General features: G+C 42.5%; 1 long non-coding RNA gene across 1 annotated transcript; it reads right to left on the minus strand.

Annotated features, from left to right (window-relative positions):
• Positions 1-1,976: 1,976 nt before the first annotated feature.
• Positions 1,977-22,939, minus strand: LOC138789760 (uncharacterized). The gene is made up of 3 exons (XR_011362789.1): positions 22,709-22,939; positions 22,112-22,462; positions 1,977-2,139 (listed from the first exon to the last, which is right to left on the minus strand). It is a non-coding gene; the product is annotated as an uncharacterized lncRNA (long non-coding RNA).
• Positions 22,940-24,942: the final 2,003 nt, after the last annotated feature.

Consider the following 24,942-nt stretch of genomic DNA (forward strand, 5'->3'; position numbering starts at 1 on the left):
TCAGCAATGTCTGTAGCACTGGTGTATATGTGTGTGTTTGTATGTGTGTATGTCAGCAATGTCTGTAGCACTGGTGTATATGTGTGTGTTTGCTCCCAAAGATGTTCTGCAGCAGCTTCTATTAATGCTGGGCTCTAATAAAAGAACCCACCACTAATATCTGCTGCATTTTCTTTTATTTCTGGTTGAGTATTTCTTATTACACTGAGATGATTTCCCTGTGTACAGTCTACTCATGGTGTATACATCTGTACTAGTGTAATCACATTCTAGTGTAAATGTGTGTATGTCAGTGGCGTATCTGTATATATGTTAATGGTGCATCTGTGTGTGTATATGTGTGTCAATGTCTGTGTTTAGCAGGGGGGGGGGGCGTACAGGATTTATGGGGCCCCATACAGTTTTTTGCTATGGGGCCCCATGAATCCTAGCTACGCCCCTGCAAATATGGTATTAATAAAAACTAGAAATCATGGCGGAAAAAATGACGTCCCTTAGGTGAAAAAATAAAACCGTCATAAGCGTCACAATAGGCCCATTTTATTTATAATTAATTGCAAAAAAAAGGATTTCATAAAAAAAATATATATAACATTAGAATATCTATGAAAGGCTTTGTTCACACTACGTAAAACAACGGCCGTTTTCACTGGCCGGAATTTTGCGGTCAAAACCGCAAACCGTTTAATATTGCCTCCTAGCATGTTTGTAATCGGTCTGAAACATGTCATTTAATTGAAATACTGCGACTAGCCCAATAAACCACTCAGTGATTAAAATCAAGTTTAATTTGGCCAAAATAAATTTAACGGGTGCGGCCGCATTGAAATCCACGGCCGTAGTTGTAACATTACCGGCCGCAAATAAATTACATGCCGTAGTCTTATACGCTGTGTGCATCGTACGACCATAGTTTGTACGAATTGCTATATCGTATCATCCTCAAAACAACGGCCGTAGTTTTGCGGTGAACACTACGGCCATTGTTTCACGTAGTGTGAACATAGCCTAAACCTGCATATGGTTGTGTTCGGGCTGACCTATAAAATAAAGGTATCATGTCGCTTTTACCATATACTGCATTACGTAAACACAGGAACGCCCCAAAAGTTACCATATTGCATTCTTTTTTACGATTTCACCAATTTATTTCTTCATAAATAATAATTTTGGAGTTCCATCATACATGTTATGGTAGATTGAAAGACTCCATTACAAAGTACAACTACTCCTGTAAAATAACAAGCCATTACACAGCCTGTAGATAGAAAACTGAAAGTGTTAGAGCTCTTATAAGGGGAGGAGGAAAAAAACTAAAACACTAATATTTGCGTGGTCCACTGGGTCATTTTGGGCTTGGTCCTCAAATGGTTAAAATTGTCTTCTGACGAAGTGAGTGACCCGACCTGGCACAGTGTCGTGTCTAGCAGTTAAAGCTGTGGGGATGTTGAGGCATGCGTAGCACAACAAAAGGCAGGAAGAGGCAGTGGGGTGGCCAGAGACAGAGGACAGTCCATAGGAAAAGGGCAGGCTAGAGCCAGCAGGGCCACAGCTCTTCCCGGTAGCAGACCCCCGTGCAAAGGTCCCCCATCGAGGGTTAGTTGTTCCTTGGTCTGGAAATATTTTAACGTGTGCGCAAATGTCAAATTGGACGTGGTTTGCGCACCATGCCATTCCACATTGAGTAGGGGCTCTGAAAACAGTCCAAGCATGAGTGACCTGAAAAAGACATAAAGAGAAACAGTTAGCAACAGGGGCGGATTTAGGGTACCATGGGCCCCAGGCTGTTTAGAAATTGTGGGCCCCCTGCTAACCATGCCCCTTCTAGCCCTGCTTCCATGCAAAAATGGAGGATACATACAAACTTTGTGCACATGTTGTCATGGAGGCGGGTAAGATTAAGGGTTCCTTGGCCCCGGGCTCTTTTTGCACTCATCCAGCGTCCATGGCTTTATCGGACAGTGAAGCAGGGGGTTGTGGTCCGAGTGTTTGGAACAGGAGGTAAAATGGATAAACAATAACGCTTCCAGTCACTTATCCCCCACCCAGGTCATCCACACAGTCTAGTCTCGTCACTAGCCAAGAGTCTGAACTGCAGAAACTTCACTCTGACCCTCTTTCCTTCCAACCACGATTGACCTGAAAAAGAGAAAGAGAAACAACTAGCAAGATGAAAAACAATGAACTCAAGCAGTGAAGACTGAAGTCTACCGGGACCTGATGGCAGCTGCACCACCTCACTATTGCGTCCCAATTGTGTGCTGTAACATCAGGTGGGCCCTGAGTTACGCGGTTAGCACGATGATCCACTTGATCACCAAAACGTGTACAAGCGCTTGCAGCCAGGAATGCTACATCTTCCTGACTGCACACTGGGTCAACGTTGTGAAGGTGGGGACCGAGTGGCACCCCGGGATGGGCTACCTGCTACCCCCACCCAAGATTGCTGGCCATGGTTCTGTCAGGATTTCTGCAACCCTTACAGGCAGGTCTGAGAACCCCTTCTCCTCCTTGTGGTGTTATGGTCTTCTGAAATACCTGGGCTAGCAAGATGCAAAATTTCTAATCAAGTCCAAGCAGAAATTACCTGAAAAAGACAAAACAGAAATAACTAGCAAATTGGAAAATAATGAACTTAAGCACATTGCCTTTTAGGTGCTGCATGCTATGCAGCAGACCCGTTAATGCCTCTGGTGCTTTTACAAACATACCATGCCTGGCCCACGTTTTGTAATTTGGGATTAAACTGTGTCTTTATAAAACTTCTTCTAGGCTGCCAGAGCTACTGTTAAAAGTGTGCACCCTTTTATGTCAACTGTAGCCCTATCACCCCAACAAAGTGTATGAAGTACAAGGTTCAGCTCATTTCCTCCTCCTCCTCCTCAACCACCGGCTTAATGGGCCATTAAAAAAAAAATTAAGGCGAAAAGACTCAAGACTCAACCCAGGGGTGTCCATTTCAATGTTTGGAGAGTTGACCTAAAGGCACTCAAATTCGATATATGCAAGGCTCAACCCAGGGTGGAGACAGGTAGGAAAAGATTAACCAGAAGGGGCAGTGACTTAATCCTGTGAGCCTCAGATAAAGCAATAACTTGCGTCTTTTCAATTTACTAGACTAAGCAGGACCGTGGCATGAACCCCCCCTTCTACTCACCGCTTCTCCACAAATCACTCCTTGTGCGGTTTGTTCTGACTAACTTGGATACAGTACCCACAGTAATTTTTTTTCCCCTTCCCTTGACATTTCTGCATTTAGTCTGCCCCATGTGAATTCCCACATAGCCCAGCCCTGTCACACGCCATATCAGTAGCCCGGCCCTGTCATACACCATATCACTAGCCCGGCCCTGTCACACACCATATCACTAGCTCGGCCCTGTCATACACCATATCTTTTATGGCACTTGTATCACAGATTTGACTGAAGTTTTATGTATTGTACTTTGCGTGTCCTGTACTTTACACGGTGTAACAATGTTTAGCGCATTTTTTTTTTTTTATTGTTCGCAGAGCGCTATGTACTGTACTGCAACAATTTTTAGCTAATAGCAGATAAATAAACACTGGCGTATACAGTATACTGGCGTATACAGAAAAGTGGATGTATAAGGCCAGTAGATACCTATTTTTTTTCTTTAATTTTTTCGTTTTGTTTTTTATTGTTTGAAGAGTGCTATGTGCTGCACTGGAAAAAATTTTAGCTAACAGCAGCTAAGCAAACACTGGTGCATACAGCAAACTTTAGGTAAAAAAAGTGGAAATATAACACCCGCAGATACTTTTTTTTTCTTTATATTTTTTTTTTAGTTTTTTTATTGTTCGCAAACTGCTATGTACTGCACTGCAACAGTTTTTAGCTAACAGCAGCTAAGCAAACACTGGTGTATACAGTATAGGTAGAAAAGTGGACATATAACGCCGGCAGATACAAATTTTTTTTGTTTGTTTTTTATTGTTCGCAGAGGGCTATGTACTGCACTGCGACAATTTGTAGCTAACAGCAGCTAAGCAAACACTGGCATATACAGTATACGTAGAAAAGTGGAGGTACAACTCAGGCAGATATGTAGCCTTTTCTTCTGTATGAATATAGGTATATGTTGTACAGGTAGCCTGCCTTTTCACTGTATATGCAGATGTATACACTATGTTGTGTATTGTAGTACCCCTGGATAGGGCTTGTGGGGTCTTGCCTTGTTACAATCAGCTAAATTCCCACTCTACCTACTCAAAAAAAACTATTCCTGAGATTGTCCTGCAACAGTTATACTGTAGGAGCAAGTAAACCCAGTGTAGCTCAAACAGAATACACACCAGCTGCCTGCCTGTGTGAATAAAGCAGCTGCTCAACAGGTACTGTAGCTGGACCATTCTTTCTATATGTGGACGGAATATACTGTGCTCTGTCTTCTAGTAGCCCTAACAAGGTCTTTCCTGCCTAAAATACACTTAAACCTCCCTTTCCCTGCAGCAGCCTCTCTCCCAGTCTAGGTCCAACATGGCACCTGACAACGAGCCGGAAGTCCCAAGTTTTTGTAATTTGGAGGTCACATGAGTAAGCCGGCCAGCGAATGTAGATGCTGTTCTCGTGATGCCAGCGTCCTCCTAGGGCCTCTAACACCCCCCTTGCATAGTTATTGGTCCAAAAAAAGTGCCAGGAAGGTGGAAGGGAAATCAAAGAGTATTTGGACGGATCCTCGATCGAAAACAAGTATATCGAATAGTGTAGTATTCGATCAAATACCTACTCAATCGAGTACTACTCACTCATCTCTAATCAGGATCGAATAAAATAATTGAATTTAATGGCCGTGTGCTATGTTCTTTTTTTTTTTCTCTAGGGTTTTGCTGTTGCCTTTTACACTCTGGATAACTCATAACTGTGTCAGTTATATCCACCCTATGTGTTTCCCAGTAACTATAATATACATTTCTGTTGACTTACCAAATGTGTAGGTGACTCATATGATAAGGAATTATGTAAATAGGTTAAGGTAACTTAGTGTCTGCTTGTAGGGTACTGAGGAGAGGCTGTTGGGTAATGTAATGGTGATGAAAGAGGAAAACACAAGAAGAAAATGGTCTGGTCGTCTTATTATGTAATAGCAGATAAGGGTTAAACTCAGACAGAACAACTTTGACCCAGATTAAGAGGTGACTGGGGCGTCTCCTGTCATATCAGCTGGAATGGGGAATTGTAGCCAAATCTTTATTGCTAAACCAGGAAATAAGAATGAAGAACACCAAGTGACACACACATCACCCGAGATAAGATGACAACTAATAAGGCTCATTGTAAGGGCTTATACAAATAAGGAGGCACACATACAAGGAAATGATTGCCTTTCTGCTCTTCTTCCCACAACTCAGGATTTAAAAAGTATACACAAAACACGTACAGCGAGGAAAATAGGCATTGAACACGTCACCAATTTTTTAAGTAAATATAGGCTCTATTGACATGAAATTCTCACCAGATGTCAGTAACAACCCATCTAATTATTATTATTTATAAAGCGCTGTACAAGTGATAAAGGTTAACATATAGAGCATTACAGAAATCTAGAAACTACATGAAAAAAGACTGGTACACAGGGATTGAGAACACTGCCCACGAGGGTTACAATCTAATCCACACAGGCAAAGAAATCAAACCATAAATGTCCATAAACTAAGCTGTGTGAAATAATGAGAAATGACAGGAAAAAAATAATAAAATTTAATTATTTAATAATAAAATTAATACATGCAAACTGAAATATATTTAATACTTAAAAAAAAAAAAAGCTTTAGTTGGTGATGACAGCTTCAAGAAGCATCCTGTATTGAGACACTACTGACGTGCATTGCTCAGGTGTGATCCTCTGAAACCAACCGAGAGTTTCTTTGGCTATGTGCTTGGGATTAATGTCTTGCTGAAATGTTCACCCTCATTTCATCCTCAACATCCTTATAAAGAATGTCTTGGTACATTTCTCCATGTATCCTTCCTTTAGATTTATGAAGTTTGTCATTGTCCTATGCTGAAAAGCAGCCCCACACCCTGATGTTCCCACCTCCTAACTTCACTGTGGGTGTGATGTTTTTGAGGTGATATACAGTGCCTTTTAGCGTCCAAACATGGTGAGTATTATGTCATCCAAAGAGTTAAATTTTGGTTTAATCTGACCAAACTACAGTATATAGTCCCAGTATTTAACTGTATTTTGTGGAGTCTTAGGGGATAGCATGCATAAAGGTTATGGAGTCTGCGTGCATTACTTAGATTTCTTTGAAACAATTGTACCTAGTGATTCTAGGTCTTTATGCAGCTCTCCACAAGTGGTTCTTCGCTCTTGGAAAACTCTCCTGAAAATTCTTTTTTACTCCGTCTGAAATCTTTCAAGGAGCCCCTGGTCATGGCCGATTTATGGTGAAATTATTTTGGATTAGGGGCACAACAGTGCTTACTGCAAACTTTAGTAGTTTAGAAATTCTTCTGTAACCATGCAAATGTACGCAACTATGTAAGTTTTCTCCCACCAATTTGACAGAGCCAATAAACGTGTGGGGAAGGAAGAGCACATCAGGTAAGGTAGTAGCCATGTTCACTACTGGCATTGGTTTGATTGGCTGTACAATGCTATAAAAATGTGACGCTAAGGCGAATTTTCGCAGTCTTTCCTGATTCTTGTGCCATTCAGCAGCGAGAGTGAAACGAACAGGGACAGCATCTGAATTTAGTTAAGCAGCAATATTCACAGTGGTAGTTAGTCATTGTGGGGAGGGAGAGCTGACCGAGTAAGGCTTAGAACCTTGTGAAATTGTCACTGTAAGGAGGGTGACAGAATCCAGAACCCTGTAGTGACCAGGCGTCCTCTGTGAAAAAAAATAACTTAAAAACCCAACAGTTCTTTTTAGGGTTAATACAGTATATATATATAATAATTTTCATTAATCTTTCTCTCTGGCTCTGCTGTGTACCAGTGATTGCAGAGTGTAATTAATATACACAGCTGTATATACGTCATTGCGTATATACACATGATCAAATAAAAGATACGCTAATGCTACGTAATTGCTTCGCTATTCACTGGCCGACTGCAGGGGGGAGTGATTCGAAATGGGGGCTGCAGGAGGGCGCTGATACTAAATGGTAGGTGCAGGGAGAAAGTCTATTCATGGCCAGGAGATGACTTCAAGATAGCCTGGACTGAATGCACAGAAAAAGGAAAAGTGAAAAACTCAGAGAACACACCCATGTGAGCCACTGGATGTTACTGCACTCTGTTATAGTGGTAGTAATAGTGCTCATGGTGTGGCGGTATTATGTAGTGGAATCACTGGTAATGGCTTTTTGTTTTGTTTAGTAGCAGCATGGAGGCAATATGTAAACACTATATAGTGGTAGTATTTATCAGCAACAATATTATAAAATAACAGTGTGTTTATTGGAGCACTTGATACTGTGTCGGGAGCACTAAAAGGAGGCATTATACTGTGAGAGGATACTTAGAGAGTGTCCTTAAAGGGGTCTATGTGGGCAATAATAATGAATAGTGGGGAACTCTCTACACATACACAGTATATGAGTGCACTCCCTGTATACATTCTGGTGTCATGTTCTTCTGTTTCTGCACTGCTTCCAGGATGGGGAGAGGGGGCACTTCGGTTTGTTCCTACTGTATATTTGCTCATCTTTATTATTAAGGTCAAAAAAGACTGGAGTTCATCAAGTTCAACCTACAGATACCCTACCGTGCTGAAGGCCAGCGCTGACCACTGCGTGACCACTGCTAGACCGCTTCTTTTCTATTTTTTTCTTTGTTAACTAGTGGAATATCCTAGTTGTTTTCAAGTTTTGTTCTAAATTGTGTCTTTGGCGGAACATGTCTGAAATGTCATTGACTTCGTGTCTTTGGGGTGGTGGATACTTAGAGCAGTGATTTTCAACCTTTGAGCCGCGGCACACTTTTTATACTTAAAAAATCTCGGGGCACACCACCAACCAAAATGGCACAAAATGACACTAAAACAGTACATATTATACATATAGTTAATAATATAGATTGTAAATGTATTTATACTCACTCAGTGTGAAACCTGGGTCTGTTTTCTTTCCCCCCCCCTGTGCTTCTCTCCTGTGCTTTTCTCCACCATACTTCTCCCCCCTACTTCTCTCGTGTGCTTCTCTCCACCATACTTCTCCCCCCTGCTTCTCTCCTATGCTTCTCTCCACCATACTTCTCCCCCCTGCTTCTCTCCTGTGCTTCTCTCCACCATACTTCTCCCCCCTGCTTCTCTCCTGTGCTTCTCTCCCCCATGCTTCTCTCCTGTGCTTCTCTCCACCATACTTCTCCTCCCTGCTTCTCTCCTGTGCTTCTCTCCCCATGCTTCTCTCCACCATACTTCTCCCCCCCTGCTTCTCTCCTGTGCTTCTCTCTACCATACTTCTCCCCCCTGCTTCTCTCCTGTGCTTCTCTCCACCATACTTACTTCTCTCCCCCCTGCTTCTCTCCACTGTTTCTCTCCCCCATCCCCAGGTTTCTCCCCCCCCCTTCCTCCTCACCTCCTCCGAGATGGTCGCCGCTGCTGTCCGCCTCACCTACTGGCCTCCCATAGGGCCCGAATGTGCTCCTCCAATCAGTGGAGACCGGGAGCGTGGTGCGCTGCGGCGGGCCGTAGCACAGACGTTGATTGGATGTGTGCATCATGGCTCGCCGCAGCACACCACGCAACCGCCCACATTATAATCCGCCACTGATCGCTGCGCATTGCCGGGGAACAAAACACAGGGGCACCATAGTTTGGGGAACTTTCCCCGCGGCACACCCGTTTATGTGTAGCGGCACACTAGTGTGCCGCGGCACACTGGTTGAAAATCCCTGACTTAGAGAACCTTCTCTAAAATTTCAGGAAATATTTGGGAAATAAAGAGTGGACAAATGTGATGCCAGACCGAGGGGAAAATTGTACAAGGGCAGTCCAAAAACCTAAAAAGTGAGGTCTATCTTACTGTAAACTTTAAAAATATTAAGGTCTATGCATAAAAAACTATTTTAAAAATGGTGTTGGTAACAGCTGTGTCAGTACACCAATGCAAACTTTCAAACAGTATCGGGGCTCCCAACATCATAATTAGTTATAATGCTGGGCGCTCCAGGGTCCAGTCCACAGAACATTATCCGTGCACGGATGTGTTGTGTTTCTGTGGACATGTGCATTAGACTTAAAAGAACAGCATAGATAGATAACCCTAAACTCTTCCTGCTGTAGGTCCACTCCTGACGGTTAACCCCTTGCCTCTAAAGCCTCTTTTGGCCTTAATGACCAGTTCTTTTTTTTAATGGATTTAGAAGGCTTGTATACTGGAAACCCCTATAAGTGACCTCATTTTGGAAACTAGACACCTTAAAGAATTAATCTAGGGGTATAATGAGCATGTTAACCCTACAGGGGCTGGAGGAAAGTATTCACAATTAGGCCGTAAAAAAATCGAAAATTAAAATTTTAAAATAATATATACGTTTAAAGTTTCTCATTTTCAAAAGTAACATGAGAAAAAAAACACGCCAAAATTTGTAACGCAGGTTCTCCTGAATACAACGGTACCCCATATGTGGGCGTAAACCACTGTATGGGCACACAGCGGGGCTCAGAAGGGAAGGAGCGCCAATTAGCTTTTTTAATGCAGATTTTGCTGAAGAAGTTTCTAAGCGCCAGGTGCGTTTGCAGTGCCCCTGTAGTGTCCGCAGAATAGAATCCCTCCAAAAGTCACCCCATTTTGGAAAGTACACCCCTCAAAGAATTTATCTTGGGGTATGGTGACCATTTTGACCCCACAGGTATTAGAGGAAAGTATTTAAAATTAGGCAATAAAAATGAAAAACTTAAATTTTTCAATAATATGTTAGTTTAGTTTGAAATTTCTCAATTTGACGAGGAACAAGAGAAAAAAAGTACCCCAAAATTTATAACACAGGTTCTCCTAAATACAACGGTACCCCATATGTGGACATAAACCACTGTATGGGCACACAGCCGGGCTCAGAAGGAAAGGAGCGCCAATTAGCTTTTTTAATGCAGATTTTGCTGAAGAAGTTTCCGAGCACCAGGTGCGTTTGCAGCGCCCCTGTAGTGTCCGCAGAAGAGAAACCCCCCAAAAGTCACCCCATTTTGGAAAGTACACCCCTTAAAGAATACATCTTGGGGTGTGGTGACCATTTTGACCCCACAGGTATTAGAGGAAAGTATTCAAAATAAGACAGTAAAATTGAAAAACTAGAATTTTTCCAATAATATGTTCGTTTACTTTGAAATTTCTCAATTTCAGTAGGAAAGGGGGAGAAGCTGCATTCCAAAATCTGTAACGCAGGTTCTCCTGAATACAACGGTACCCCATATGTGGGTGTAAACCACTGTATGGGCACACAGCGGGGCTCAGAAGGGAAGGAGCGCCAATTAGCTTTTTTAATGCAGATTTTGCTGAAGAAGTTTCTAAGCGCCAGGTGCGTTTACAGTGCCCCTGTAGTGTCCGCAGAATAGAATCCCTCCAAAAGTCACCCCATTTTGGAAAGTAAACCCCTCAAAGAATTCATTTTGGGGTGTGGTGACCATTTTGACCCCACAGGTAATAGAGGAAAGTATTTAAAATTAGACAGTAAAAATGAAAAACTTGAATTTTTCCAATAATATGTTATTTTAGTTTGAACGTGCGGTGGTTATGGGCAACGTGCGGTGGTAATGGGCAACGTGCGGTGGTAATGGGCAACGTGCGGTGGTAATAGGCAACCTGCGGTGGTTATGGGCAACGTGCGGTGGTTATGGGCAACGTGCGGTGGATACGGGCAACCTGGGGCGGATAGGGGCAACCTGCGGTGGTTACGGGCAACCTGGCGCGGATATGGGCAACCTGCTGTGGTTACGGGTAATCTGGGGGGGGTTAGGGGTAATTTGGGAGTAAACTGCAATTATTACTATAATAAAAAGTGTGTGTTTTATTTTTTTGTATGTTTGTCACTTTTTGTACTTGTATACATTCATTTTCACTGTATTACTATGATTACTGTGATATTTTCTATCACAGTATTCATAGTTCAGTGACAGAGACCAAATTGGTCTCTGTCACTTTAAATTTTCCGAGATAACTGATTCTGGAGCGCATGCGCACTTCAGAATCAGCCTGGATGCCGAGGAGGACGGACCTCCCTGGATCAGGGGGTGACTGGGGGATGGGGGTGACTGGGGGGGTGGGGGGCGACACACTGACACTTTTTATCCCCTGTCACCACTAGGGGAGCTGATCTGGGGTCTGGGGGATACATGAAAGCTGTTGGCAGTGCCGGTAATGCCCGGTACCGGCGGATCGCTGCTATAACGGTAATAGCGGCCATCCGCCGATATCGGGGGACATATTGGTAGTGGCAGTGGGGGGAGGCAACGTTCTGCAGCCTCCCCCCGCCGCCCGATCGGCGGGAGGCCATGAATCTCCCCATAGACGCTGCGGTCGAATTGACCGCGGCGTTTATGGGGTTAACTGCCCACGGCTCCCCTCCGGGCAGAGGCAGCGGGAGGATGCTGTGTGACATGCAGCCGTTCCCTGGTGTCTAGTGGGGTGGATCGCTCCTCCGGGACAATGTCATTGTTCCGGAGGAGAGATGCACACATCTGTTACCTCCGGGGCTCAGCGCCGTAATGGTGCTCATCCCGGCTCAGCACTGGATTGCTTCCGGCTGCAGCAGCCAGAAGCAATAATGTGCCTATCTCATTAATCTATGCTGCATATCTATGTAGCATAGATCTCAATGAGAGATCAGTGTACTTATACTAGAAGTCCCCCAGGGGGGCTTCTAGTATAAGTTTAAAAAAAAAAAATGTTATTATCAATAAAAAGCCCCCTCCCCTAATAAAAGTCAGAATCACCCCCCTTTTCCCATGTTATAAATAAAAATAAATAAATAAACATGTTTGGTATCGCCGGGTGCGTAATCGCCCAAACTATTAATCACATTCCTGATCTCGCACGGTAAATAACGTAAATAAGTGCAAAATTGCGCATTTTTGGTCGCATCAAATCCAGAAAAATTGTAATATAAAGCGATCAAAAAGTCGCATATGCGCAATCAAGATACCGATAGAAAGGACACATCATGATGCAAAAAATTACACCTCATCCAGCCCCATAGACCAAAGGATAAAAGCGTTATAATCCTGGGAATGGAGCGATTTAAAGGCACATACTGTATATTTGTTAACAATGGTTTGAATTTTTTACAGGCCATCAGATACAATAAAAGTTATACATGTTACATATCGTTGTAATTGTAACGACTTGAGGAACATGCATAACAAGTCAGTTTTACCCCAGGGCGAATAGCGTAAAAATGAAAAAAAAAAAAAAAACAAATAAAAGAAATGTGTTTTTTTTTTTTTTTTTTTTTTTTTTTTAACACATATTGAATTTTTTTCTGGTTTTACAGTGTACTATATGAAAAAATTCAGCCTGTCATTGCAAAGTACAATTAGTGGCACAAAAAATAAGGGCTCATGTGGGTTTCTAGGTGAAAAAATGCAAGTGCTATGGCCTTTTAAGCACAAGGAGGGAAATTGAAATTGTCCCGGCCCTCTAAGGGTTAATAAAATCTTTTTTATTTCTAAAATCCACTGCTTTCAGAAAGTAATATAGATTTGTAATTTACTTAACAATCTACTTAAAAATCTCCAGTCTTCCTGTACTTATCTGTATGTCCTGTAAGAAGTGGTGTATTCTTTCCATTCGGATATAGTGCTCTCTGCTGTCACCTCTGTCCTTGTCAGGAACTGTCCAGAGCAGTAGCAAATCCCCATGGAAAACCTCCCCTGCTCTGCACAGTTCCTGACATGGACAGAGGTGGTAGCAGAGAGCGCTGTGTCAGGCTTGAAAGAATACACCACTTCCTGTAGGACATACAGCAGCTGATAAGTACCGCAAGACTGGAGTAATAGTTTTGAATAGAAGTAAATTACAAATCTATATAACTTTCTGAAACCAGTTGATTTTAAAGAAAAAGATTTTGCCAGAGTACCCCTTTAAGTTAATGCTTCTGCAATGGAAAAATTGACTGGATGTGAATCAGCAGTTTGAATTTATCACAGAAAGCGGTTTAAGGTTCCTCTTTCAGCTTTTTACTGTTTATTTTTATTGTCTTGTGATGATGGAGAAAATAAGTGATCAAACAAAACTATGAGCATGCTCCAAAAGGTATTCAACATGTCTCCTTCTGTGCAAAGCCGCATAAAAGGGAATGTGTGTGTATGGACAACCGAAAGAACACTTAAAGGGAACCTGTCAGCCAGGATGCTGTGGCAGAGCCCGCCCGACCCCCCGGTGGAGCCCGGCATACTTAACTCTCCCTAGAAGTCCCGCTCCTGGACCCTGTCCCTGGGGGGAGAAATCACAGCCCGAAGCTGAGCGCGCACGTTATGCAAAGCAGTAGAGATGAGTCCGCCGTCCATAGAAAATGACTACTGCTTTGCATAACGCACGCGCTCAGCTTCGGGCCGTGATTTCAGACTTTCTCACAATGAAATTGGGTACCTATAACAGTTGAAGGGGTAGCAATTACAACCGGGGGCGAAATCCCACTAACCTACAGAAGAAAGCAGGATAAAAACAAGCAACACTGTGGTTGCAATGACCTCTGAATGTAAAGGTCCCCGTACACCTTAGACTATTATCGACCGCTCGCGCAGGTTCGGCTGATGAGCTAGGGTGTCTTAAACAGACATGGAAAATGACGGCCAACCCCTTTTGTCAGGGAGAGAACATTCTCGCTGTGGCGAGAATACAGAAACGCTTGGCTGTGGCGACTGTTCTTGTGTATGGGGAGGACAGGTGGCAGATTGGAGACATAACAATCGTTTGAAGGTGTCTGGCCACGTAACATATAGTACTCCTAGTGAATGGATAGATCTCACTATGCAAAGGTCTTCTATTGTTTATTGATTCCATAGGATTGTTGTTTGATTCAGTATCATGTAAACTCATTGATGGTTACATGAACATTTAAAGTGTAGCTAAAGTTTAAAAGAAAAGTTTTAAATGTTATAATGACATGTCAAATGTTTTAATTGGTGGGGGTCCAGGTGCCAACAACCTCACTGCTAAAATGAGGAAAACAACAGCAGATCATGCTCTATAGGATAAAAACCTGATGGACAGAGTCACAGAGGGTGGGGAGAAAGAAGAAACCCAGTCACCTGTGGGGGTTGTGCACATTCCAGGGGCAACACTAGCAAATACACCATTCATAGCGGATGGTGAGGCTTCCCCCTCTGCATCTGGCAGGTTAAACTACTGATAATAGTATTACAGTCCTGATGAAGAGAACTTTAAAAGAAGTTAGGTCTTAAATAAATGTCTTCAATATGAAAATGCATTTTCTAGGAAAGTTTTTTTTTTTTTTTTTAAAAAGGCATGTCAGATGCACCAAATCTGGGCACCTACAGACATTTGCATTGAGTATATAGAACCAACTACATTTCTGTGTTTCACTGAGCATTAGAGCTAACTACCCATTGTAGCTCTCGCTGCTCCTAACAGCCTTTGACCTCCTTGCATATAACTTTGGCACAGGACCAAAGTGAAGATAAGACAGTATCCAAGAGGAGTGACCCCATAGGGGACTCTTGGATCCTTACAACAATCACATGGCCAGGGGCTGCGCACCAGAGTGACGGAAAACTGCAGTATCTGATGAGAAGCAGATTTCACTTTTGGAATTAGTTTTGGCAATGCCTGGCCATTTGCGAGTTGTTTGCCATACATTGCATATAAATCAAAGTTTTCCCCTAAACAAATCACTCAGGCCAGATAAAGATTAACATTTGCACTGGATGTCAAGGTAACGATGAACGACCTAAATGAGGCTAATGATTTATTTTCACATATTGCGTACATTACTGCGGCACACGAGTTGAGACTTCTAAATTGCAAATGTACTGGATCAGTCCAGGCTGCTGAAGCCAAGCATAGTGATGAAGTCACCGCTTCTGGCGTTATCTATACAATTAAGCTTGGCTGTTGGAGTAGTTTACTGAAACTGAAGCTCTTGCAGAACTTATATATAAGACTCAGAGGAAACAATGGGGGGGGATTGAATTAAACCCTCAAATGGAGTTCTGTGGCACAAACATAAAAATAGCAGCCAACTTTGTTTTGTATTTCTTCTATTGACTTAGTATTTCCAGGATGGTTTTCAACAAGGATGAGGATATAAAGTTATTGGACAAAATCTGTAGCACAGTAAAAGACATGGCTAATAATTATAATTGGACATACTGATAAAGGGTGCCTTCACACGTACCGGATTCGTAGCGGATTTCGCGCTGCGAGTTTGCAGCAAAATCACTACCAATCCATGTAGTGTAAAGTTCAATGGGGTTACATACCCGCAGCGGAATTTTCATTCTGAAGCGAGTATATAACCCGGCCCCTTTAACCCCCTGCCGTCCGCGGCCCAGAGCATACATTACATGCTCTGCGCCATGGATGCGTGTGAGGCTTCCGGCTCCCGTTGGTCCCAATCAGCCAATCAGTGCACACTGCATGGATTGGCAGCGGATTTCGCTGCAAACTCGCATTGCGAAATCCGCTGCGATTCCGGTACGTGTGAATGCACCCTTAGGTTCAGCAGATTTGATGGCGCAGATGTGCTTTGAATCTGCAACTTCAAATCTGCGCCATCAAATCTGCTGCAGAACCTGTACGTGTGAACCCACCCTAAGGGGGGGTTGTTGTAAAAGATTAATAAGGGTTCAACAGCTCAGATCGGTGAGAGTCTAGTCTCTTCTGTATTGAGAATCCTTGCTTGCTATCCAGAAGAGGCTATGCTACTTGACAATGTTGGACCTCCACAAGAGCATGGCGGTCCAGCAGGTCCACAAACTTTCTTTACTGAAACACATTGGAGTAACTGGGCCCATACTCTATACCCAGTTCTATCAAAAGGAAAAAACCTCTTTAGAATATATTTTGAAGCCTTTGCACAGGGTGTTATCTACAATTTCTTTTTTTGTGTGTGCCTTTTTGTAAAAACCAATCTGTAGTTTTGTAGATATCCAGCATTTTACTTTTTGTGTCATAGTTTTTGTGCTGATTGTCAGTTTTACTGAACTTCTTATGTAGTAACGATTTAAAGCTCTTATTCATAAAATTTAAGCAACACTTAAATTATGAAATGTAAAAGGTATCTTACTGCTACTGAGACTGTGTACAGTATGCCATTTTTTGGTCCATAATACATCCCAAAAATCACCATTTTGTGGCTCAAAATATAACCAAAATAGTCTATCTGTATGGAATTCAATAGAAAAATGTACCCTTAGTATCCATACGTACTAATCTGATGAATTATGAATGGAAGTTAAAAGGGTAGCTATATATTATAAAAATTATAATTTTACAGGTTTGTACATTAGTTAGAAATCTTAAGTCTTCCAGTACTTATCAGCTGCTTTATGCCCTGCTGCCTCTTTTGTCTAAAAACTTTAAACGGAGTTCGCGGCAACGCAACAGCGTTCATTAAGATCGAAGCCTATCATAACTGCTTTTTTGACCTAATCCCATCCCACCTTATCCCCAACCTTTCCTCAGCACTTGTCCTGGCACTAACCCATCTCTTCAATCTATCACTCACTTCTTCCTATCTCCATATAAACATGCAAACATCACACCCATCCCTTTACCCTACCTCCTTATCCAGCTACCGCCCCATCTCACTTCTACCTTTTGCCTCAAAACTCCTGAAACAACATGTCTACCATGAACTATCCTCTCATTTTTCATCCAACTCGCTTTTTGACTCCCTGCAATCTGGCTTCCACCCCCACCACTTTACAGAACCTGCCCTCATCAAAGTGGTCAACGACCTGCTAACTGCCAAAACCTCACACCAATGTTCTGTGCTCCTTCTCCTTGAGCTATCATCTGCCTTCGACACAGTTGACCATTCTCGCCTCCTACAAATTCTTTCATCCCTTGGCGTCACTTGCTCAGCCCTGTCCTGGATCTCCTCTTACCTCTCCAACCGCACTTTTAGTGTCTCCCACTCCCACACCACCTCCTCTCCTCATCCCCTTACTGTTGGTGTTCCCCAAGGCTCTGTACTTGGGCCTCTTCTCTACTCCATCTATACTTCTGGCCTGGGACATATCATAGAATCCCACGGCTTCAGGTTCCACCTCTACGCTGACGACACTCAGATCTACATCTCTGGTCCAGATGTCACCTCTTTGCTATCCAGGATTCCAGAGTGTCTATCACCATATCTTCCTTCTCCTCCCGCTTTCTAAAGCTCAACATGGACAAAACAGAACTAATCATCTTTCTCCCTCTCTCACTCCACTCTGCCGTCTAATCTGTCAAACACTATCAATGGCTGCACTCTGTCCCCTGTCCCTCAAGCCCGCTGCTTTGGGGTCACCTTTGATTTTGCCCTGTTTTTTAAACCACACATTCAGGCCCTGACCACCTCCCACTGCCTTCACATAAAAAACATTTCCAGAATCCGCTCTTTTTTCACCCCTCACTTCACAAAACTACTGTAACATCCTCTTCTCTGGCCTTCAATCTAACTTCCTTGCTCCTCTCCAGTCTATACTTAACTCTGCTGCTCGAATAATCCACCTTTCCCCTCGCTTTGCCTCTGCCTCTCCCCTCTTCCAATCCTATCACTGTCTCCCCATTGCCCAACGTATTCATTTTAAATTGTTGGCCATGACATACACTGCCATCCACAACCTGTCCCCTCCGTACATCTCTGAACCGATATCCCGCTACTGTCCCTCATGCAACCTTTGATCCTCCAGTGACCACCTTTTGTGCTCCCACCTTGTTCGTACCTCACACAGCCGCCTCCGAGACTTTGCCCGAGCCTCCCCCATACTCTGGAACTCGCTACCCCGACACATCCGGCTCTCTTCCACCATCAAGTCATTCAAAAGTAACTTGAAAACTCATCTCTTTAAACTAGCAACCTTTAACAATTCTGCATCACACTTGACTGGCTTCACGTTACCTCCTGTTTCTCTGCCAGTGCCTTATAGATTGTAAGCCCTCGCGGACAGGGGCCTCTCTCCTCATGTACCAGTCTGTCATCTGCCTTCATGTAATGTGTTTTTGATCTTGTAATGTTACTGTTTGTTACCCCTATCGCTTGTAAATACTAATAATAATAATAATTTTGCATCGCAGTCCAGGAGCTCTGGACTTTCATTGTACTGGAAGATGCATATGTCAAGATCAAAAAATATGTAAAAGAATGGTTCTTATATACATAAAAGTTCTATTGTATCTCAATCACATCAGTTTCTAGCAACAAATGATATAAAATTAACCTCATCATCTAGCTTTACTGCAGCCCTGAATGATCATCTGCTCCAAAAATATGTGATTAGAGATGAATACAAAACAAAACTTGATGCAAATCCCACTGTCAATTCGCACTGTCAATTCACTTCATTCTGCAAAAATTATGTAGTTCAGTTTACAAAGAAAATATGTCCAAGCATGCCAAAAAATCTGTCCATTTTCAGGGTACAGCCAATGTCAGCGGCCAAGGTGGCACAGAAGGTGGTACCAGTGAAAGACAGATTTGTGGGAGTGGTGATTCGGTGTCTGAGACCCATTTTCAGTTGCCAGTGCCAACGGCAAGAGAGCTCCTGCTGAGCCAGGCAGAGTCCCTAGACCCCGAGACACTGGATGTAGAGGAGAGGCAACAACAAAGTGTTCAGAAAGCCATAGCTGACACACCCCAGAGCAGTCACAAAAGCCAGGTAGGGACAGCTTATAGCCAAAGTACGGGATCATACTACATTGCTATGGAGGAATTAAGCTTGGGAGAGGACACATTTGTGCGAGATTATGAAGAAGATGATGACAACAGAGACCCCTCGTGGGTTCCACATTATCATCAGAGGATGAAGCTCTGTCTGTGCCACCAACTCAGCGTCCAGTTCCATCTAAGGATTCTGGGTCAGGAGGAAAAAGGGGTAGAAAAAGAACTGCAGCCAAAAGATGTTGGTAAAGCCCTGGCACCCAACAGGTACCACAAGGCTGCAGCAGTCAAGGAGAGGCTACCAGTGGGCCTGCTTGGAAGAGCCGCCCACTGCGATCAGTCGTGTGGCAGTTCTTCCATCTTGGTGGCGGAAAAGACTAGCTAGCCTTATTTATAAGACATTCATCTGTGAATGGCTCCTTTTTGGTTTCTGCTGCCTAAAGCCCTCAGCGGATGGGCAGCCGTATTTCAGCCACCTTTCAGTACTATGGGGTGGGCGGATAATACTAAAGCTCAGTGCGGAACTACCTAGTTCAACACTGAAACTGCATATTTCCCAAAGTCTACATAGTATTGACCGGCATAAAGATCTGCTCATGGTTTTACACAGCAGCCCTGGAGTAACATGTGAATGCAATATTGGGGTGAGCTTTTTTGGGAATGACCGAAACGAGGTTCATTTAAGCTGGAGACAGATTAAATACCACAAGACATGCACACATGGATCAATACCCTGGTGTTGATATGTTTGCATGTCTTGGAAAAAGCCAGATGTCCACATTCAGCAAGGTTTTTGAACCCATTACAGTATTTCCACCATTTTCTCCATTATTTTCTTTTTTAAAGAAAATACAGTACAGTGGGAAAATTACAATCAGTGTAAAGTATTCTTGAATCTGGCCTTTTCTGTATTTCATTCTCTATTTACATGTATCACAAATCGACTAGAAGTTCATTTCCATTTTTTGGCAGTTGGATGGCCCATTCAGCTCAACTAACGGATTACAGTAATTTTAATTGACGTGTTAAAAAGAAAAATAATAATAATAATAATAATAATAGGTTCTCTGTGAGTCTATTATTTCTTTTCTCATATACAGTGGTGCCTTGGATTACGAGCATAATTCGTTCCTGGACCGTGCTTGTAATCCAAATCACTCAAACCAAAGCAAATTTTCCCATAAGGAATCATTGAAATGCAGAAAAATGGTTACACGCCTCAAAAATAATATTTTTTTACTCCGAATAGCAGGTAAAACAAACATTTAGAAAGCTGAATATGTGATATAAGTTACTGTACTGTATAGCCAAGCAGCATGTGAAGTATAATGCATAGTAAGTGCATAAGAATGAAAAAAGAGCAGCAGTTTGTAGATACAGAATGGAGGTGCAGATCCCCATAATGCAGTAGCGTAGTACAACAGGCTAGAATAGAGAATCAGGGCTGCTGTCAGAGGTCTGTGTGGTCACATGATCACAATGGGGAAGGGGTGTGTGTGTTCAGCATGGAACAATTATGAAGTGAAAATCACAGATCTGTGCAGGGGGACAGTGAAAGAAACTATACAGCAGTTTGAATGGCTAAGTGTGAGTGCAGGCACATTATAGCAGGAATTAAGAGGATGGTAAACACAAGGACAGAAAGAGACTGAGGGAGCATGAAGGAATGAGCAGGACATATTTGTGCACATACATGCAGCACCATCTGTCTGGGGAGAGAGGGGTTACAGCTATGGAGAGATTACCCCCACAGTCCTGTCCCTTAATGCAAGCCCCATCCTGAAGTGGATCTCATATGATTTAGAAGGTGAGGGAGATTTCCACAGGACAGTGATATAGACCCCGCTATGCAGACCATGCCCCTCCCTGACTTTCTCTCTCACCCAGTACAGGGAGCTCTTAAACCAAAGCAATGCTCTTAAACCAAGTTAAAATTTTTAAAAACGGTGAGCTCTTCTTGCAAAACACTCTCAATCCAAGTTACTCTTAAACCAAGGTACCACTGTTTTTTAACCCCTTCAGGACCGGACTATTTTTTTTTTCTTGCACTTTTGTTTTTTCCTCCTTGTGTTTAAAACGCCATAGCGCTTACATTTTTGACCTACAGAACCACATGAGCCCTAATTTTTGTGCCACTAATTGTACTTTGCAATGGCAGGCTTAATTTTTGCATAAAGTAGACTACAAAAAAATTAAATGTGTGATGAAATTGAAAAAAAAAATAAACATTTTTTTAATTTGTATTTTTAATTTATTTTTTTTTTAAATTTGTATTTACGCTGTTTGCCCTAGGGTAAAACTGACTTGTTATACATGTTCTTCAAGTTGTTACGATTACAATGATATGTAACGTGTATAACTTTTATTTTATTTGATGGCTTTTAAAAAATGTAAACCTTTTTTAATAAATTAATGTTCCTTTAAAATTGCTACATTCCCAGGCTTATAACGCTTTTATTCTTTGGTCTATGGGGCTGTGTTAGGTGTCATTTTTTGCGCCATGATGTGTACTTTCTATTGGTACCTTGATTGCGCATATGCGACTTTTTGATAGCTTTTTATTACAATTTTTTATGGATTTCATGCAACCAAATATGCACAATTTTGCACTTTGGAATTTTTTGCGCTTATGCCATTTACCGTGCGAGATTGGGAATGTGATAATTCAATAGTTCAGGCAATTATGCGCGTGCGGCGATACCAAATATGTTTGTTTGTTTATTTATTTAATTAATTTTATTTATAAAATGGGGAAAGGGGGGTGATTCAAACTTTTATTAGGGGAGGGGATTATTTATTAATAAAAGAACATTTACTTTTTTACACATATAATAGAAGCCCCCCTGGGGGACTTCTAGTATATGCACACTGATCTCTCATAGAGATCTATGCAGTATAGTTATGCTGCATAGATCCATGAGATAGGCATTCTATTGCTTTCAACTGCTGCAGCCGATAACAATAGAATGCCAAGCCGGGATCAACGTCATTACCGCGCAGACCACGTCGCAGGGGAGGGTGATCCCCCCCCCCCCCCCCACTAGACACCAGGGAAGTGCCAGAGGAGCATTTTAAATGCAGCTGTCAGCTTTGACAGCTGCATTTAAAATGCTAATTGGCGGGCACAGCGATCGGACCGTGCCCGCTAATTGCCGCGATCCCGGGCTACAAGCGGCACCTGGGATCGCAGCAGTTCAGAGCAGGGTCGCTGCGTGACCCCCCTCTGAAGTCCCCCACCCGCATGAGGACGTACAGTTACGCCCTCATGCGGGAAGGGGTTAAAGAAAAAGGAAAGTCTCGCTACAGTTACCAACCTTAACTGTCTGTGCCTCAGGGTTGAAGTGAGTCCGAGTGCTGGCGCTGTCATGTCCAGGTGTCTGTTCTAGGCCTCTTAGGGTCGAAGAGAGTCACAGTGCTGCCACTGCTTCCTTCTTGTGTCTGTTCTAGGCCCCTTAGGGTCACAGAGAGTCAGAGTGCCACCTCCTGGTGTCTGTTTTTGGGCCTTCTAGGACCATTGCCCATGATGGGACTTCCACTTTAGAATGTCTGCTGCTGTCCTTAGAGAAAGTATCATTTAACACAGCTGATGCACCGGAGTCCAATGATATCCATGGAGAAAAGTAAGTATACTGTACTCCGCTGATTCACCAACGTCCATTGCAGTTCTAGGAGAAAAGTTGATTTAATGCCACTGGTCCACCAATGCCCACTGCTGTCCTGGGAGAAAGTGTAATTTTATCCAACTCATTTACCAATGCAGTGGACCATCAAAATAAATTAAAAGAATTAACTTAAAATCACATTAAAATTGAAATAAATAAAATTAATTACATTTAAATAACTTCAAATTGATGGCACTTAAACTAACTTGGGAGACAAAGGTTGCCACCCAAGGAGAGAAGAAAGGGTACCTGAAGGAGGATTGGAACGTGTGACATGTTTTATTAAAAAAAAAATCCGATTTTATGGCGCTGATTCACCAATGTCCACTGCAGGCCTGGAAGAAAATTTATATTACGCCGCTGAACCACCAAGGTCCACTACTGTTGCAATTAAAATGAAAAGCTGACCATGTAATACACAGAATAGGCATTTTCTCTTAGCAGCCCCTCTGTGGCTCATGGGTATAAGAAGTGGAGATTTCTCTCCTTGATGTTTAGATAGGAGTTGTATCATCTTGACTGCTCTACCTCTATTTAGCGAGGATAGTTTAATTTAAGGAGGGATTACTTTTACAATGTGTACAGCAATATAATAAATTTTACTTTTTTATTTTTTTTTACATTGGCTTACTGTAGCTATCCACACTATCTGACCAGCACAATATAATCATGATAGCAACATCTGACTGGTCTTACCATTGCCCTTGGCAGATAACTGCAGATGAAGCAATGATATCATACAAGCAACGTGTTCTACGTCTCTATAGCCCTGTGCTGTCCTTCTTTCTGGCAAATAAATGGTTAAAGTGGTTTACCAGAAACAAATCAGTGTTTATTACAGACCAAAGGCCAGGTCAGTGCAATAAAAAGAGAATGCCAGCAGCCAAGTGAATGTGAGCCAGAATTCTGTCGTACGACTTTCACTGGAAACCGTCCCAGGATTTTTATATTTCTGATTGGCTCTGTGGGCTTAAACAGATAAAGGAGGTGGTGTGATTAAAAGTTATAACTTACCAGGGGTCAAAAAACGATCATTAACTTTTGCGAGTCTGAAAGAAGGAAAAATCTTTAGTTTCAGCTTTTGTATTACCTGGAAAATAACAATAACAGAGAAAGTCGCCCTGTAAGTCCAGCAATCAGGAAAATAACTATATATTTATGTCCAAGTTCTGGTTCATACAGACAACAACAGTTATAATTACTTCTGTAGTAGAATGTAACATAGTAGTCATTGCACATGAATACAGATATTCTAATTTGTCAGGAGGACAATGGCTGAATATGGGGCAGTATAACAGTAGATATGTTCTTAGTAGAGATGAGCGAACCGTTTTCGGGTTCGAGTCGATCCGAACCCGAACTTTCGGCATTTGATTAGCGGGGGCTGCTGAACTTGGATAAAGCTCTAAGATTGTCCGGAGAACATGGATACAGCCAATGACTATATCCATGATTTCCACATAGCCTTAGGGCTTTATCCAAGTTCAGCAGCCACCGCTAATCAAATGCCGAAAGTTCGGGTTCTGATCGACCCGAGCATGCTTGAGGTTCGCTCATCTCTAGTACTTAGCCATCCTAGGGCAGCACCCAACTTCTCCTGATGCTGGGAGTAAAATGCCAAGCCTGAACAGTTTGGTGGGTTCAATTAAGACTACTTATAGTATAGTATACTACTTAGAGTAAAGAATTTTATTCAGTAAGGGTGTGTGCACACTGAGGAAAACACACACAGGCCTTGTGGCGAATTATGCCGCTTGTCCCCACGGGCTCCTGCTTTACAGTATTCAAGCTATATAACTTGTAGACATGAGTTAGCTTTATCACTTTGTTTCTGACATGGTAGACAGTGAACAACATTTCTAAGAAAATCTCTGAATTGTGCCACAGCCTATATGGTATAGTATGTAAAAAATGCAAATTGCTATACATCTAAAGAAATGTATTCAAAAACACATACAAAGGGCAGCAGGCCCTATGTCACATAAAATTTCTAATGTGCCCAGACATTTTTTATCTGCCCGTCAAGGGGATGTTTCAAGTAGTGATGAGTGAACTGGCTCAACCCAAACCCTCACATTTGACTCCCAGTGGCTTAAGAAGTTGGATGCAGCACTAGGGAGTCCTGGAAAACATGGGTACATGTTTTCCAGGCAGCCCTTGGGTTGCATCCACCCTCTCCAGCCACCAGGAGTGAAATGCTAAGTGTAGGGGTTCGGACAGTTTGCTGTAGAGGCATTCTATAGCTTACATTAACCCGGGGACCATCGGCACTGCAGGGACATTATTTTAGCCTGGTGCAAAAAATTCTAGACTTAATAAAAGTCCCCAATAGGGTCCAATGGGCCCTACTGTTGTCTGTGAGAGTGAATGCGCAATCATGGACAACTTTATGAGACGTGTGAATAAGGCTTCATTTTTTGCAGTTACAATAAATAAGAAAGTTTTTTTTAAGTGCAGGCCTTTAGAACTTTTGTATGCAGTTC

The sequence above is a fragment of the Dendropsophus ebraccatus genome, chromosome 4 (genome assembly GCF_027789765.1).
Source record: "Dendropsophus ebraccatus isolate aDenEbr1 chromosome 4, aDenEbr1.pat, whole genome shotgun sequence".
Classification (NCBI taxonomy): Eukaryota; Metazoa; Chordata; class Amphibia; order Anura; family Hylidae; genus Dendropsophus; species Dendropsophus ebraccatus.